General features: G+C 43.7%; 1 pseudogene; it reads left to right on the forward strand.

Moving 5' to 3' along the window:
• Positions 1-18,387, forward strand: part of LOC101829298 — a 34,695-nt pseudogene extending 16,308 nt beyond the window's left edge.
• The last annotated feature ends 332 nt before the right edge of the window (positions 18,388-18,719 follow it).

Below are 18,719 nucleotides of genomic sequence, written 5' to 3' on the forward strand. Positions count from 1 at the left end.
ATGTGCTTTTTAAAAGTGTGGGGCCAGCCAGGCATTGCTAGTACATGCCTTTAAGCCCAGGACTTCTGAGAGAGAGGCAGGCAGATCTCTGAGTTCAAGGCCAGTCTGGTCTACAGAGCCAGTGCTGGGATAGATTCAAAAGCTAAACCGATGAAAGCCCGTCTGAAGAAACCAAAAATAAAATAAAAATGGGAGGCCAGCCAGGCAATGATATTGCACACCTTTACACTCAGAACTAGAGAGGCAGAAGCAGGTAGATCTCTATGAGTTCGATAGCTTAGCTGTTGTGAGCAGTGCTGTGTGTGGAGTTGGGGGAAGAAGACATAAGAGCGGACCTCACTGTTCCTTCTGTGGGGGGCTCTCTCTTTGCAGACTATACAGCTGTGACCTCATATCTGTAAGTTGCCACATTCTGACCTCATCCCCAGCAACCTGACCTTGACACACCTGTGCCTGTCACACAACAGCCTGAGGACTGAAGAAGTAAGACGGCTGTGTCAGTTCATGAGACGCCCAGAATGTGCTCTGCAGCGACTGATATGAGTCTGGTTCATTTCTCTGGGAGGACATCGCAGCCTTTAGATTCATGGGGTTATCAGTTCCAAAAGGGTATGATGGGGTGGTGACTGGACTGATGGTTTGTGGTAGGAACAGCATCCTGTAGTGTATTTGTTCCTCTTCTCTTGCTGTATTATCATGCCCTGACAGAAAGCAACTTTAAAAAGAAAGGTGTTTATTTTACCCTATGGTTCCAAAGAGATAGAGTCCAGCAGGGCTCACGAGGCTTGGCAACTGTCAGGACAAACAAAATGGCTGATTCAGGAAGCAGCTGAGCACATTTTTATACACACAGGAAGCAAAAAGAACAGGATGTGAGATGAGGTGAGCAGCCACCTCCAGTGACATGCTTCCTCCAGCAAGGGTCTGCCTCCTAATGGTTCCACAGTGTCCCTAAAGAGCACACCTGACTGGGGACCAAGTGTTCAAACAGGAGTCTTGGGCAGACATGTTGTATTCAATCCACCACACCCAGTATGTCTAGGATTCTGATTCTAGGACTCTCCTGGGACACTAATTATTGCTACTTGTATATATGTTTTTAAGATGACACTAGGCTTTTATATATTATTATATATTTATGGGGGTGGGGATGAGGGTGCCTCAACCCACACAGGAAGCACAGAGGACACTCCTGTAGCATTGGCTCTATTCTTCCACCATGTGGGTCCCAAGGATCAAACTCAAATCCTTAGGTTTGGCTGCAAGTGTCTTCATCACTAAGTCATCTCATCAGCCCTCAAGACTTTTTCTAAATGCATCCATTGTTTTTTTTCTTTTTGGGGTGTGAGTGTTTATGTGTGTATGGGCATGTAGGAATGTGTTCACAGATGTGTGAGCACTTGCAGGTAGAGGCCAAGGATTGCTCTGGTGTCTTAATCAACTACTCTCCATCTACTATACAAAGGCAAAGTCTCCCTTGAACCCAGCTGAGTAATTCACTCAGACTAGGTTCACTAGCTGGCTTAGCTCAGTGAACCTGTTGTCTTGGCCTCCTATACCCTGAGATTACAGGAGGGTCACCCACACCACCGTCTGCCCACCCCCCAGCATTTACATGGATAGCTGGGAACTGAACTCAGGTCCCTGCCTGAGCCATTTTTAACAACTGAATCACCAACAGAAAGTACAAAAAAAATGAACAAGCATGACCCTAAATACACACCAAAAAGACAGTTTTGTTCAGTGTGAGACTTGAAACAAGTCCCAGCTCTTCAAGGAGAAGAATGTAGAGTTGGAGATAGACAGTCTCTGTGACCATGCAGGTGTCAGAGGGGACCCATGAGTGCCATTGGTGTTGATTTTTACAGGTTATTAATAAGTTTCACCAAATGGGAAATGCTTTTCTTTTTTTCTTTTGTTTTAAATTTAAATAGCTTGTTTTACGTGTCAATCCCAGTTCCCCTCTCCCTCCCCTCCTCCCACACACCCTCACTATCCCCCCCATCCTCCTACCCTATTGCCAATTCCTTCCACATAGGGGATGTCTAGAGTCTATCATTTCATTTGGGGTAGGGTCCAGGGACTTCCCTAAGAGTCCAGGCAGAGAGAGCATCCCTCTTTGTGTTATGGACACACGATGTCTGTTAGTATTCGAGGGATAAACACTGATCTACTGCTCAGGACCCCATAGGTAGCCTAGGCCTCCTCATTGACTCTCACATTCAGGGGGTCTGGATCGGTCCCATGATGGCCTCCCAGCTGTCGGTCTGGGGTCCAAGAGCTCTCCCCTGTTTGGATCAGCTGTCTCTGCTGGTTTTGCCAGCCCATTCTTTGCCAATTTGCTCTTCGCTCCTCTTTCTCCGTTGCTGGGTTCCTTGGGTTCTGTTCAGTATTTAACTATTGGCAAGCTAAGCAATAGTGTAGAAACCACCTCGAATGTCCATTCCTGATAGTGAACTTGATGTCTATAACCATCCTGGAGCCTTCATCCAGTGACTGATGGAAGCAGAGGCAAACACCCAAATGGGAATTTTTTTAAAGATTTATTTATTATTTATAAGGTGTTCTGCCTACATGTATGCCTGATGGCCAAAAAAGGGCCCCATGTCTCATTACAGATGTTTGTGAAGCCACCACATGGTTTCTGGGATTTGAACTCAGGACATCTAGAAGAGCAGTCAGAGCTCTTCACCTCTAATCCATCTCTCCAGCCCTCCAAATGGAAAAATGCAAAATCCACAGATGATGAAGAAGAATTATATGTATGAGGCAAAAAGTCATAGGTTTTAAATTTTAGGTTTATTGTGTATGGGCTGGACAAGCACAGCACACAGTTGGCAGTGTCAAACTTCCCCTGCTTGTGGGAGGCGCCTTCACCCTCTGAGCCATCTGGTCAGACCACAGATGGTCTTGGTTACTGGTACTACAGAGCAGAAGGGCATATGGGGCCTGTTTTCTCAGAGCTCAGAGTCTGTATGAGAACTGATTGAGATTTCCAGAGAAGCTAGACTGACAGCTCAGGGGTGATGTGCCTGCCACAGAAGTATGAGGACTTCAGTTTGGATCCCCTGAACTCACACATTAATTAAAACTCTTGGGTGGTGCACCATTGTAATCCCAATGCCGGGGACCAAGAGACAGACACAGCTTAACCAGCCAGCCTCACTGCATCAGCAGCCAATTAGAGGCCTTGTCTCAACACACAAGTTAGGGTTGGCTAAGAGATGGCTCAGCAGTTAAGAGCACTTGCTGACTTTGTAGAAGACCCAGGTTGGCTTCCCAGCACCCACATGGAGGCTCACAACTATCCCTAACTCCGCTTCCAGGGACCTGGTGCCCTCTTGTGGCCACCATTGGCATTGCACACATGCAGTAAACATACATATTTCATCTAAACACTTACACATATAAACAAAAAATCTTTAGAAATGAAAGTAGATAGCTTTGAGTGAACTACACATACTTGCATACCTTATACATGTACACACACCTTTGGAGAGACTGATTTAGGTAGATGTAGATGACTCAGAGCTAAAGTCACAGATGCATGGTGTCAGAGACTCCAAGGGAACTACAGTGGCATTTCCATGTAAATGTTTTTAAAACTGCTGTTTATCTTCAACAATAAATCTTACACTTGACATAAAGAATGATTCTTGTTACTCAGATCTGTGCAGTTTACCTACTCTGATTACTGAGGAGGGAGTTTCTTGGTGTTTATTCCTTTTGAACAATTACTCCACCAATACCATCTCATGAATAAACATATGGTGTGGGACAGTGGGTAAAGGAGCTTGCTGCCAAGCCTAACAACTTGAGTTCAAACCCCAGGACCTACAGGGTAGAAGGAGAAAGTCAGGTATCACAGGTTGTCCTCTGACGTTCATACACACACACACACACACACACACACACACACACACACACACAGGCAAGACTTGCTGAAACACATGATAACTGTGATTTGAAAATACATACATGTATCTGTCACAAACCAAGAAGTGTGCTAAGATAATCTTAGCTTGGTGGGGTGGTATTTCACTTTTAACTACAATACTCAGGATGTGGAGGCAAGAATATCCTAGGTAATCCTAATCTTCAAGATACGTTCCCAGCCAGTCTGGCCTACTGAAACCCTTTCTCAAAAAATTATAAAATAGGGCCAGCAAGATGCCTCACTAGGTAAAGGTAGTCGCTGCCAAGTCTAACAGTGTGAGTTTGATCCCTGGAACTGGTATGGTGGAAGGAGAGAACCAACTTTTACCTGTTGTCTTCTGACTTCTCTCTCTCACTCTCTCACTCTCTCACTCTCTCTTTCTCTCTCACTCTCTCTCTCTCTCTCTCTCTTTCTCTCTCACTCTCTCTCTCTCTCTCTCTCACACACACACACACACACAAAGACACAATGTAATTTAAAATTTTTAAAAATTCTAATAAAAATAACAGAGAAATAGGGTTGGAGAATCTGCATGTATGCTTCATGTACTTGGGTATATACATACATGCACACACACACACACACACACACACACACACACACATACACACACCTGCCATAGCATGCATATGGGTGGCAGGGAAAGTAGGAGTCAGCTATCTCCTTCTATCCTGTTGTTCCCAGAGAAGTTCTCAGGTTTGACCACTAACACATATCCTTGCTAAGCCATCCTGACAGCCTGGTCAGAGTTCCCCTCTCTTACAGTATGTCCCAGTGCTGATAACGATCCTACTAACTGCCAAGTCCTCTTTTATGTGCATTAGTGTTTTGCCTGCATATATCTGTTTGAAGTTGTTATATCCACTGGAACTGGAGTTACAGCAGTTGTGAGCTATCACGTGGGTGTTGGGAATTGAACCCGGGTCCCCTGGAAGAGCACTCTTAACCTCTGAGCCATCTCTCTAGCTTCCTACTGCCAAGTTCTTTAACCACCCACCATTTAAGGCTGAGAGCAATGGTCACTGTAAATGTGAGCCCCATCCTACAGAAGAGTAAACTGAGGCAGAGAAGAGTCTCTCATCTGAGGCCATATGTACTGTGTGTGTGTGATACCCATCCTGTCCTCTTCCCATTTGTGTCCCCACAGACCGAACCAGTACAACCTCAGAGGAGATGCCTATGGCTTCCTGGCGCTGATGCTTTACATCAAAGGAAAGCTGACAGACGTGAGCTTGACCATGGACCCAGTGAAGGATGGGGGGATGAAGCTCCTGTGTGATGCTATAAAGGAGCTCACTTCCTTCAGGACCTGGAGTGAGTAGACAGTGGTGACTGCAGGTCATCTCTACCACCCCGGCTTGGAGGATGAAAGAGACAGACAGAGAGTCACGAGAATCTAGTCTACTTCTGAGGCTAAGCACTCAGCCTTCTGGGATCACACTAGCTGCGGAAGTGATGTGTGGAGTGGACAGATTTGGAGCAAGCAAGGAATAACTGTGAACAGGAGCCCCGAGGCAGGGTTATGCCATAAGGGTTACTCTTGATCCCTTGAAATCTGATCAGTTCTGCAGAGATTATTTAGTTTGGTGTTTGGTTGGTTGTTTAGGTTTTTTTGTTTTTGTTTTTTTGTTGAGTTTGTTTCTATTGTTTATAGTGCTCCAGGAATGGCACCACTGCCCTCACTAGGAAATTCTCGGGAGGTCCTCTACCATTGAGCCATACCTCCAGCCCCTCAATAGGGGGGGTGTAGGCAGTGGCTGTACCACTGAACTACCTTCCCTACAGCATGTTATACAGTTATTATCCCAATGATACCTACGTTCATCATACCCACTGCACTTCCCCACACTGTTAACTGTCTCCCAGGCTAGTAGGCCACCCGCTGTATACTATTCATGAGAAGGATAGTATAACCATCTCTTGGGGATGGAGAGTACGCATGAGGTCCTGCATTCAGATTTGCAGAACTCATGTAGAAGCCCCCTATACCTCCCTGTAATCCCAACTCTAAGGGAAGAGGCAGCCAAGCAGACTTCAGGGGTTCACTGGCCAGCAAGCCTCTCTACAAATGTCAAGCTTAAGGCATACAGAAATATAGGAGTGACTGGGCAGGGGTGGTGCATACTTTTAGTCCCAGCACTTGGAAGGCAGAGGCTGGAAAATCTCTGTGAGTTCAAGGCCAGCCTGACCTACAGAAATCAAGTACCAGGAGAGCCAGGAATGTTTCATAGAGAAAAAGAAACAGAGGAGTATACCTGAAGGCCATCTGTGGACTCACCTGAAGGCCATCTGTGGACTCCACACAGGCATGCAATAGTGTAAATATACCCACACCCACCTGCACATATGCATACATGCATATGCCACACAGAACAAAGACCATCTCTGTGAGGAGCCGCCCTCGCTATCACTATTGCCGTTAGAAGATGGCGCTGACATCTGCTGTCAGTTGGAGTTAACCGTTTAAGCTGTGCCTCTCCCGTGGTGTCATCTGGGGTGATGTGCAAACCACCAATCCCGGCTCTACACGTCTCACTCGGAGCTCCTAGGCTTATATAAGGGGCTGGGTTTCTTAGCTTGGGGTCTCCCTCTAAGAAGCTGATCATCTATCTCTCAAGATGCATTAAAGCTTTACTGCAGAAGGATCCGAGTGTTCTGCGTCGTTCTTGCTGGCAAGACGGTAGCGCGGGACACATCTCTCTTTAAATTACATATGTATATTTTCGTATTTGGAATGAGGGGCTTTATGGGCAACGATGCCCACATGGAGATCAGAAGACAACTTGCTGGGGTCAGTTCTCAGCATCAGTCTTGTGGTTTTAGTGAATCAAACTTAGGATCATCCCTCATGGTGGCAAGTACCTTTATCCGCTACTCCATCTTGCTGACCCTAAGGCAGTCTCTGAGAAGACTATAAAAGCAGCTATTCTGAATACTTCTTGATGTTACTCCCACTGTAGCCCTTCCCCACTGAAGATAGGGATGCCCCTTTTCTTTTGCAGACTGGTGGACTGCCAGCTCACGGGGGACTGCTGTGCAGATCTGGCCTCTGTGATAACAATGAAACATTACTTGAAGAACTTGGATCTGCCTAGCAATGCCCTGGGTGACAGTGGAGTCATAGTCCTGTGCATGGGACTGAAGCAAAGTAGCAGCTCCTTGGGTAGACTTGGGTAATTTCCTGGAATCATTTCTTTGAGGGGCTAAGTTCAGAGGTGTTGGAAGGGGCCTCAGCATGACACCAGGGTGATGGTATGATATTAACGACCTTGGGGAAGTCATGGGTCTGGATGTCAGGATGTATCAGTGTGGAACTTTCAGATACTCATTGAGCTTCCTTTCTCTGATAGGCATGATGCTGGGTGCTGAGTGGTGGTAAGACACATTTAAGACATTAGTGGTGCAGCAGATAGACTTTAGCAAGAAGAATGAACCTTAAGCAGTCAGTACCAGTGACCCTTAAGACATAGTATCTTACTCACCTGGGAAACCTGTAAGAGCAGAGTGCTACCCAGATATGGCAGCTCCCAATTGGAATTCTAGCACATAGTACGATGAAGGGGGAGGATCACTGAGAGTTTTAGGACAGACGGGGCTATATTGTTAGGGCCTTTGCAATCTTTACATGCACGAGAATGCACTCGTACACTCCCATAAATACACAAGAGTCACATAAATAAAAATGAAAGTAGAATTTAATACTAGAATTTGGGCCAGTGAGATGGCTCAGCAGGTAAAGCCACCCATCCTGAGTTCCGTCACATGGGTTCAAATGGTAAAAGGAGAAAGTCAACTGTAGTTATGGTCCTTTCATCTCCACATATGTACCACACATGCCTGCATAAAACAAACTGGTGTACCTTGTTCAATATAGGAGCACTCTGATACACCATTATCACTTCAGTTTTTCCCTTAGAAGCAGACTCTTTCTGTGCAGTCCAAGTGGCCTGGATCTTGGGCACTTCCTTTCTCAGCCTTTGAGTGTGAGGATGACAGGAGTATGCAGCTCCGTGGTTGCTTAGTCTTTAAATAAACTTTACCATACATTCAAATGTTGAGTGTCTGCTTGTCTTTCTCTGTATCGCGTGCATGTTTGTGCCCACCAAGGCCAGAAGGATGGCAGCATTTTTGTATTGATGACTGTGTCCTTTGCCTTACAGAAGCATCTCAGTTTCAGGAGGTCCCATTTATTCATTGTTGATCTCACTGTCTGTGCTAGTGGTGCTATGTTCAGGAAGCTGTCTACTGTACCAATTCGTTCAAGGGTACCACCCACTTTCTCTTCTAAGAGGTTCAGTGTGGCTGGATTTATGTGGAGGTCTTTGATCCATTTGGACTTAAGTTTTGTGCATGGCAATAAACATGGATCGATCTGCATTCTTCTACATGCCAGCCTCCAGTTATGCCAGCACCATTTGTTGAAGATGCTTTCTTTATTCCATTGTATATTTTTAGCTTCTTTGTCAAAGATCAGATGTTCATATGTGTGTGGGTTAATATTAGGGTTTTGAATTCAATTACATTGGTCTACCTTTCTATTTTTGTGCCAATACCAAGCTGTTTTCAGGACTATAGCTCTAAAATAGAGCTTGAGGTCAGGGATGGTGATGCCTCCGGACGTTGCCTTGTTGAACAGTGTTGTTTTGGCTATCCTGGGTCTTTTGTTTTTCCATACAAAATTGATTATTGTTCTTTCAAGGTCTGTGAAAAATTGTGTTGGGATTTTAATTGGGATTGCATTGAATCTGTAGATTGCTTTTGGCAGGATTGCCATTTTTACTACATTGATCCTACCTATCCTAGAGCATGGGAGATCTTTCCATTTTCTGAGGGCTTCTTTAATTTCTTTCTTTAAAGATTCAAAGTTCTTGTGATACAGGTCTTTCACTTGTTTGGTTAGCATTACCCCAAGGTATTTTATGTTGTTTGTGGCAATTGTAAAGGGTGATGTTTCTCTGATTTCTTTTTCAGCCCTTTTATCATCTGTATATAGTAGGGCTACTGATTTGCTTGAGTTGATCTATTAGCCTGCCACTTTGCTGAAGGTGTTAATCAGCTGTAAGTGTTCCCTGGTAGAGTTCTTTGGGTCATTGATGTAAACTATCATATCGTCTGCAAACAGTGAAAGTTTGACCTCTTCCTTCCCAATTTGTATCCCCTTGATCCCCCTTTGTTGTCGTATGGCTATAGCTAGAACTTCAAGTACCATGTTGAAAAGGTATGGAGAGAGTGGACAGCCTTGTTTTGTTCCTGATTTTAGAGGAATTGCGTTGAGTTTCTGTCCATTTAGTTTGATGTTGGCTGTTGGTTTACTGTATATGGCTTTTATTATGTTTAAGTATGTCCCTGTTATCCCAGATCTCTCCAAGACCTTTATCATGAAGGGGTGTTGGATTTTGTCAAAGGCTTTTTCAGCATCTAGTGAGATGATCATGTGATTTTTGTTTTTCAGCTTGTTTATATGGTGGATTACGTTGATGGATTTTCGTATGTTGAACCATCCCTGCATCCCTGGGATGAAACCTACTTGATCGTGGTGAATGATTGTTTTGATGTGTTCTTGGATCCGATTTGCCAGTATTTTTTTGAGTATTTTTGCATCAATGTTCATGAGGGATATTGGTCTGAAGTTCTCTTTCATAGTTGTATCTTTGTGTGGCTGGGGGATCAAGGTTATTGAAGCCTCATAGAAAGAGTTTGGCAAAGACCCTTCTGTTCCTATTGTGTGGAATACTTTGAGAAGAATTGGTATAAGCTGTTCTTTGAATTTCTGGTAGAATTCTGCCCTGAGGCCATCTGGACCTTTTGATGACTGCTTCTATTTCTATAAGTGTCTATTTAAATTGCTTATCTGTTCTTGATTTAGTTTTGGCAAGTGATAGCTATCCAGGAAGTCGTCCATTTACTTTAAATTTTTGAATTTTGTGAAGTACAGGTTTTCAAAGTATGACCTGATGATTCTCTGAATTTCCTCAGAGTCCGTTGTTATGTCCCCCTTTTCATTTCTGATTTTTGTTAATTTTAATGTTCACTCTCTGCTGTTTGGTGAGTTTGGACAAAGGTTTGTCTATCTTGTTGATTTTCTCAAAGAACCAACTCTTCGTTGCATTGATTCTTTGTATTGATTTCCTACTTTCTACTTTATTAATTTTAGCCCTCAATTTTGATTATTTCCTTGCATCTACTCCTCCTGGGGGAGTTTGCTTCTTTGTGTTCTAGAGATTTCTGCTGTGCTGTTAATTCTCTAGTATAACTGTTCTCCAGTTTCTTCATGTGGGCACTTAGTGCTATGAACTTCCCCCATAGCACTGCTTTCAACATGTCCCATAGGTTTGGGTATGTTGTATCTTCATTCTCATTGAATTCGAGGAAGTCTTTAATTTCTTTTTTATTTCTTCTTTGAACCAGGGATGGTGCAGTTGAACATTATTCAATTTCCATGAGTTTGTAGGTTTTCTGCAATTTGTGTTGTTGTTGAATTCTAATTTTAAAGCATGGTGGTCTGATAACATGTATGGAGTTATTCCAATTTTTTTGTAGCTGCTGAGGTTTGATATGTTTCCAAGTATGTGGTCGATTTTTGAGAAGGTTCCATGTGGTGTTGAGAAGAAGGTATATTCTTTTTTATGTGGATGAAATGTTCTATAGATGTCTGTTAATACCAGTTGGGTCAGTACTTCTATTAGACCCTATGCTTCTTTGTTGTGTTTCTGTCTGGTATTCATGTCTAGTGGTGAGAGTGGTGTGTTGAAATCTCCCACTGTTACTGTATGGGGCATTAGATGTGATTTAATTTCTAATAATGTTTCTTTTACAAATGTGGATGCCTTTTTATTTGGGGCATAGATGCTCAGGATAGACACTTCATCTTGGTGGGTTTCACCTGTGATGAGTATGTAATGACCTCCTTCATCTCTTTTGATTGATTTTATTTTAAAGTCTAGTTTGTTAGATATTAGGATTGCTACCCCTGCTTGTTTCTTGGGTCCATTTGGTTGAAAAAATTTTTCCCAACCTTTAACTCTCAGGTAATGCCTGTCTTTGAGGGTGAGGTGTGTTTCTTGTATGCAGCATAAGGAAGGGTTCTGTCTTCGAATCCATTCTGCTAGCCTGTGTCTTTTTATGGGTGAGTTAAGGCCATTAATGTTAAGGGATATTAATGACCATTGATTGCTCATCCTTCTTCGATTTGCAATGGTTGTTGTTGGTTGAATTATGTGTGGAATTTCACCCCTTTGTTCTTTTGGTGATTGGTAGAGAGGGATTCTCTAATGCCTATGTTTTTCTGGTTGTAGTTAACTTCCTTGGGTTGGATTTTTCCTTCCAAAACTTTCTGTAGGGCTGGGTTAGTGGATACGTATTGCTTGAATCTAGTTTTGTCATGGAATATCTTGTTTTCTCCGTCTATAGTGATTGAGAGCTTTGCCGGGTATAGTAGTATAGGCTGGCATCCATGGTCTCTTAGTGTAGGTAGAATATCTTTCCAGGACCTTCTGGCTTTCAGAGTTTCCATGGAGAAGTCAGGTGTAATTCTGAAAGGTCTGCCTTTATATGTTACTTGATCTTTTTCCCCAGCTTCTCTTAATATTCTTTCTCTATTCTGTATATTTGGCGTCTTGATTATTATATGGGGAGGGGATTTTTTTGTGGTCACCCCTATTTGGTGTTCTGTAAGCTTCTGGTACCTCATTGGCATGTCTTTCTTCAGGTTGGGAAAGTTTTCTTCTATGATTTTGTTGATGATGTCTTCTGCCCCATTGAGGTGGTTTTCTTCTCGTTCTTCTATACCTATTATTCTTAGGTTTGGTCTTTTCATGGTGTCCCATATTTCCTGGATCTTTTGTGTTAAGGATTTGTTGGACTTAAGGTTTTCTTTGGTTGATGAATCCATTTGTCCTAGTGTGTCTTCAACACTTGAGACACTCTCTTCCATCTCTTCTATTCTGTTGGTAATGCTTCTATCGATAATACCTGATTGTTTGCCCAGCTTTTCTATTTCCCCCCTTTCTTCAGCTTGTGTTTTTTTATTGTCTCTATTTCAGTTTTCAACCCTTGCAGTGTTTGTATTGCTTCTTGGAATTTTTGGTTTATCTTTTTGTCCATTTGTTGCCTTTTATGAATTTTTTGGTTCGTTCTTTCTTCCATTTCTTGCATTTTTTGGTTTGCTTTTTTGTTCCATTTGTTGCATTTTTTGCTTTGTTTCTTCCTCCATTTCCTGACTTTTTTGGTTAGTTTCTTCTTCCATTTCTTTCATTTTTTGCTTTGTTTTTTTCTACCATTTCTTGCATTTTTGGCTTTGTTTCTTCTTCCATTTCCTGCCGTTTTTGGTATGTTTCTTCTTCCATTTCTTGCATTTTTTGCTTTGTTTTCTCTTCAATTTGTTGCATTTTTTGCTTCGTTTCTTCTTCCATTTCCTGCCTTTTTTGGTTTGTTTTTCTTCTATTTCTTTGAGGGGTTTTCCTATATCCTCTTTTAGGGCCTCTATCATTTTCATGAAAATGGTTTTAAGGTCATTCTCTTCTGCTTCGCTCGCATTGGGATGTTGGAGCCTTGCTGGTGTGGAGTCTCTAGAATCTGGTGGTGTCATATTTGGTTTTCTGTTGCTGAGTGTGTTTTTGTATTGTCTCTTTCCCATCTCTTCTTCTAGTGGGTGCAGAAAGAGCCCCTTACTGGTCTGGGGACCAGAGTTCCCTTTTGGTGGGTGCTAGCAAGTCCAATAATCTGGTGGTCCTTCTATTCCTTGTCATCATTCTGGTCCCATGGGTGGAGAAGAGGAACAGGAATCTGGGGCGCTTAGCCTCGTACCTGGTCCCCAGGACCCTATGCTGGATCCTGTTGTACCTGATCCTGTGGCTGGAACAGCTGCTCCCCTGGTCTCCCTGGCTCCTCTGGTTTCCTGGTTTCGTTGGTGTGAGAGAAGACCTGGAGTCTGGGGTGCTTGGCTCCCATTGGGATTGGAAGCTCTGTGCAATTCCCAGGCGATCCCCAGGCACTGGAACACAGGCCAGGAAGCCAGCCTGTTTACCTGATGCTGCTGCTGGAACAGCTGCTTCCCTGGACTCCCTGGCTCCTCTGGTTTCCTGGTCTCATTGGTGGGAGAGAAGACCTGGAGTTTGGGGTGCTTGGCTCGTGCCAGGATTGGAAGCTCTGTACAGTTCCCAGGCAAACCCCAGGCACTGGAGCACAGGCCCAGAAGCTGGCCTGTTTACCTGATGCTGCCACTGGAACAGCTGCTTCCCTGGACTCCCTGGCTCCTCTGCTTTCATACACATATGTAATGTACTTTGACCAAGTCCCCACAGGCATACCTCTGAATCTTCCTCTCACACCCCTCACCCTCCCATCCCATTAGTGTTCTTCATTCCCCTAGAAAACTTCGCATTTACATTAGAGGCATATATAACTTTATGTGTCTACTTACAATCTGGGCTCCAGGAACAAGACAAAACATGCAATATATTCTTCCAAGTCTAACTTAAGCTGGCCAGTGGTGGCACACACCTTTAATCCCAGCACTTGGGAGGCAAAGGCAGGCAGATCTGAGTTCAAGGCCAGCCTGGTTGGTCTATAGAGTGAGTTCTGGACAGGCTGCAAAGCTATAGAGAAACGTATCTAGAAAAACAATAGGAAAAAATTATAACTTAATTTAAAATGCAAATCTCTAGTCTTATCCATTTTTCTAGAACACTAAATCTTTACTGCATAAAGCTTTCAGCTTCATTCATATGTCCTAGTCTCTGCTAAGCTCTGACCATCTGGACATGGTTATCCATTAAGCATCCTCCCACTAAAGCAGTATCCATGCAGATAATTGGGTATCGTTTGCTTGTCTGAACATCCTGCCTGCTGCATGAAGTGTGTGATCATCTGAGTCTCTGGTACATTGCCACTTTTTCAGAGGGGAGGGGTTTCTAGACAGGGTTTCTCTGTGTGGCCCTAGTTGTCCTGGAACTAATTCTGTAGATCATACTGGCCTGAAAATCAGATATACCTGCCTCTGCCTCCCAAGTGCTGGTACTAAAAGTTTGTGTCACCATTTCCCAGAAGGGTTGAAACTCCTTTGGGATGAATGGAGGGTCCATCACTGACCATTTCTTCCTTGCTCCTCTGGGTAGATTAGAGGCATGAGGCTTGAGTTCTGACTGCTGAGAGGAGCTGTCATTGGCCCTTTCTTGCAATTCACGCCTCACCAGCCTAATCCTCTTAAAGAATGATTTAAGTACATCAGGAATGTTGAAGCTGTGTTCTACATTCCTGCATCCTACCTCTAATCTGAGGATAATTGGGTAAGTCTCTGCTGATCATCTCCTAAGACATACATGTGACTCTCTACAAGCTACTTGGAGCAACAATTGAAATGTAGTTGAGGTCCATGGCATGGCAACTCTTTTTGTCTAAGGAGTTCCTAACCTTCCTCATGCTGTAGCCCTTCAATACAATTCCTCATGTTGGGGTGACCCCAAATCTTATAATTCACTGCACTTCATAATTGTAATTTTGCTACTGTCATGAATCGTAATGTAAACATCTGACATTCAGCAGGATATCTGATATGGGCTCCTAATGGGGTTGGGACCCACAGGGTGAGAATTGTTGACAAGAGTTCCAGTACAGCCAAGGTTATACAGAGAGACCCTGTCCCAAAAACCGTCAAAGAGAAAATTTGTACACTTATGTTTATAGTGTCACTTTTCAAGAAAGGGAATTTGATGTATGCTCATGTCTGGATAAGATACAAGAATTAAGAGAAATCAGTCATTCACAAAAGACAAATATTGAGGTTCCTAAATTTTGACTCAAGACAGAAAGACTAGAGGTTGCTAAAGGAAAAGACAAAGAGGGCTCTGAGGGGTGTAACTCAGTGGTAGAGATCTTTCTCAATGTATGTAAAGCCCTGGGTTCCATACCTAACACTGCCAAAATAACTTAAAGGGGTGACAAAAATTTGAGTTCATATATATAATGTCTACAAATTTACAGGTTGGGATGATGGAAAATTTCTGAAGATGCATGGTGGAAGTGGTTGCACTACAGTGTGTATTTGTGTAATGCCACTTATGCACCCCAAGATGATTAAGATAGTTAATTGTACCATGTGTCATAACTTATACCTGTAATCCTAGCCACTGTGACGCTAAAGGAGGATTACCACACATATGAGCCATGTTTGACTGGGTTATGAGTTCCAGGATGGCATAGACCACAGAGAGACACTCAATCAAGAAGAATTATTTGGCCATACATGTTGAATATTGAATGGAGCCACTGATGTGTTCCTGTATTGTAACAAATAACACCCTAATTTGTGGAAGCAACTATGATTGAATGGAGTGGATAAAAAAAATATGGGCCCGGAAAGATGATTTGATACTTAAAAGCACTGGTTGCTCTTGCAGAGGAATTGAGTTCTGTTCCGGAACCCCCAGGACAATCCACAACAGCCTGTAACTCAAGTTTTGATGAACCAGTGCTCTCTTCTGACCTCTGGGGGCACTGCATGTGAATTGTGCACACACATGCATGCAGACACATGCGAAATGCTCATACATACATGCAGGCATGGGCATGTCCATTTTTTTTGTAGCCAACGCAGCCTATATCTCAAGTTTTGATGGTCTAGTTCTCTCTTCTGGCTTCTGAGGGCACTGCATATACATAATGCACATACGTGCATGAAGGCTTGTGCATGTCTCTATTTTTAGTTGCTGAAATTCTGAGCCTGTACTCAGTGTTTATTTTGTATTTATTTGTTGTGTATGTAGTGTTTTGCCTGCATGTACACCTGCACTTGCTCTATAGGCCAGAAGAGGGCACCAGATCTTATTATAGACAGTTGTGAGCCACCATATGTGGTTGCTTGGAAATGAACTCAGAACCTCTGGAAGAGCAGCCACTGCTCTTAACCTCTGGACCATCTCTCCAGGCTTGCACTTCCATTTTTTATTTTTTATTTTTGCAAGTAGTGCGTGTTTATGTGCATGTGTAGAGTGCTGATGTGGAGGTCAGAACTTGCAAAGTCAGTTCTCTCTGTCCATCATGTAGGCCTTTGGGATAAGATTCAGGTTGTCAGGCTTGCAGCCAAGTGTCCTTTATACACTGAGCCATCTCCCATGCTCAAATATACTTATTATCCACAAAAGTACAATATTGTGGTACATGATAGTATTCCTAGCTCTGTGAAGTAGAAGCAGGAGGGTTGCTATAAATTTAAGGCCAGGCTATCCTACCTCATAAGTTCTGCCTCCAAAAACAAACACACAAATTTGGGTGAAGAGATAGGGCTGGCCACGCAGATGAGGCTGATGGTGAAATGATTCAATTGAGTGACTTCTCCAGACAGTAGCCAGATTTATCCAAGTACAAGCCTTAGCTCACGGATATAAATGCAAAAGGCCCAGGAGCGACTGTAGGGATGGAGCATGTGAAGGCAGGTTGCAGGGGATGGAGGACTGGGAACTCTGACTGAGTGAGGTGGCAATCTTTACATAAACATTGCAAGGTATATGCCCAGACAATCCCAAAAAGCAAAATGTTGGTTGGAGCCAACTGGAGTCAGACAATTGTGGCACACACCTTTAGTCCCAGCACTCAGGAAGCAGAGTCAGGCAGTCTCTGATTTCAAGGCTAGCCTAGTCAACAGAGCAAGTTTCAGGATGGCCAGAGCTACACGGAGAACTTTTGTATTGGGAAAAAAATTAAAAAGCCCATTGAATCAATGAGCTACAAGGCACAGTATTCTTTGACAAGACCCAGTGGTGAGCATGATGTTAGCAGCTGGTACAGTCTGGGGAGATGGCTGTCTGTAAAGTGCTTCCTACACAAGCCTGAGGGCTTGAGAGTTCTGTTCCCTAGAACCCAGGAGAAATCCAGATGTGATAGTGCACACACCTTCAGTCCTAGCGCTAAGGAGACAGAGACCAGAAGACCCTGGAGTTCATTGGCCAGCCAGTCAGCAAGTTCTGGGTTTCAGAAGTTTGTCTCAGAATGAAGAGTGATGGGGAAAGTCAAAAGACAATGATGCTGACCTCTGTCCTCCGCCTGCATGCTGGACTGTGTGTGCACATACACACAAAACACATAAACACAAGACACAATGCACACACAAAATACACTCATACACACTCGCACACACAAGGCACAAAATATACATGTACACACAAAACACATATGCAACAAACAATACACATGCACACACAACACAACATATAATACATACATACATACATACATACATACATACACACATACACACCAAATAGAGTACACTCACACATGCATGCAGACACAACACACTACACAGACATGCACACACAATGCATAATGCATACACATAGACACACATGAAGGCACACACACACACACACACACACACATACACATACATATTGGAACACATCCACATGCATACACCCCTGCCATGCACAAGTAGTCAGACTTGGATATTTACCAGTTGATCTTTCATGGACAAAGTGGGATTTCTCTGCAGCTATTTAAATGTGTTGAATAGCCCTCTCCTCAATTGGGATGGGTGGGGCCTTTGCCTTCACCAAGTCCATCACTGTGCCTCAAACCTGGGACAAGACCCAGCACAGGGTAGATTTCCTTTGCATTTAGGACTTACTTTTCCATGTGTGGGTTCCTTGTGTATGAATGTGTGTGCATCTGGGATTTCCATGCCTATATGTACCTGTAAATGTGGAGGCCAAAGGGTTAATCTCTGGTGTAGGAGTCCCCAGACTGGCTGAGATGTTCTTGTTTTGTTTTGAGACAAGGTCTCACTGTGTAGCCCTGGCTGTCCTGAAAGCAGTTTGGCCTCAAAGTCACAGAAATCAACCTGCTGGAATGAAAGGCATGCACCACAATGTCAGGTTTGTCTTTTTTTTTTAATTAACAATTGTAGCCTGGCTGTGGTGATGCATGCCTTCAATCCCAGCAGTCAGTGAGGTTGAGGCCAGCCTGGTCTACAGAGTGAGTTCCAAACCAGCCAAGACTACACAGAGAAAACCTTTCTCAAAAAACCAAAATAATAATAATAACAAGCAACTGCATCCAACTTCTGTGGAGTCATCCTTGGGGGAAGGGAGGGGATCCAGGAACAACTTGTGGCTACATCACCAAAGGAAAGTGATTCTCCCTCTTCCGTTGGGCATGGAGCCTTGGAAACCCCTCCCCCAGCCCTTTTAATCTGTGGCAAATGCACTACTCTCATTGAGAGTCCTCAAAAAGATTTACAGTGCTTGGTTTGGCTTCCAGGCCATCTTAGGAAGGGAGCACAATCAAAGATGGGTCTTAGCGTGATGGCTCCCTTTCTTCCCAGCCTGTGGAAGCAGCAGTACTCTGTTGAGGTGAGAAGGCAGCTGGAGAAAGTGCAGCTTATCAAGCCCCGCATCATGATTGATGGTGACTGGTATTCCATTCATGGAGATGACCCTACCTGGTGGAAAAACTGAAGACATGAGTCCCTCCCCATCCCCGTTGGGTCCTAACTCCTCTCTGAAAACTTTTGTCCCACCTCCAAGGTTGTTTCTGGAATAAAATAAACACTCAGCACATGGAAAAGCATCACGTGGTCATGTTGATCAGTGGGAGATATGATGGAAGGCAGAGATGGGATGGGGAGGTGGCTCAGTCGGTAAAGGGCTTATTGTGCCAGTGTAAGGACCTGAATTTGATGCATGCAACCTGTATTAAACAGCCAAGTGTGTTGGCACATGCTTGTAATTCCAGTACTGAGAGATGAAGAAAGATTCTGACAAAAGCAACTGAAGGGAGGAAGGGTTGG

This window comes from Mesocricetus auratus, unplaced genomic scaffold (assembly GCF_017639785.1).
Source record: "Mesocricetus auratus isolate SY011 unplaced genomic scaffold, BCM_Maur_2.0 Super-Scaffold_100057, whole genome shotgun sequence".
Taxonomy (NCBI): domain Eukaryota; kingdom Metazoa; phylum Chordata; class Mammalia; order Rodentia; family Cricetidae; genus Mesocricetus; species Mesocricetus auratus.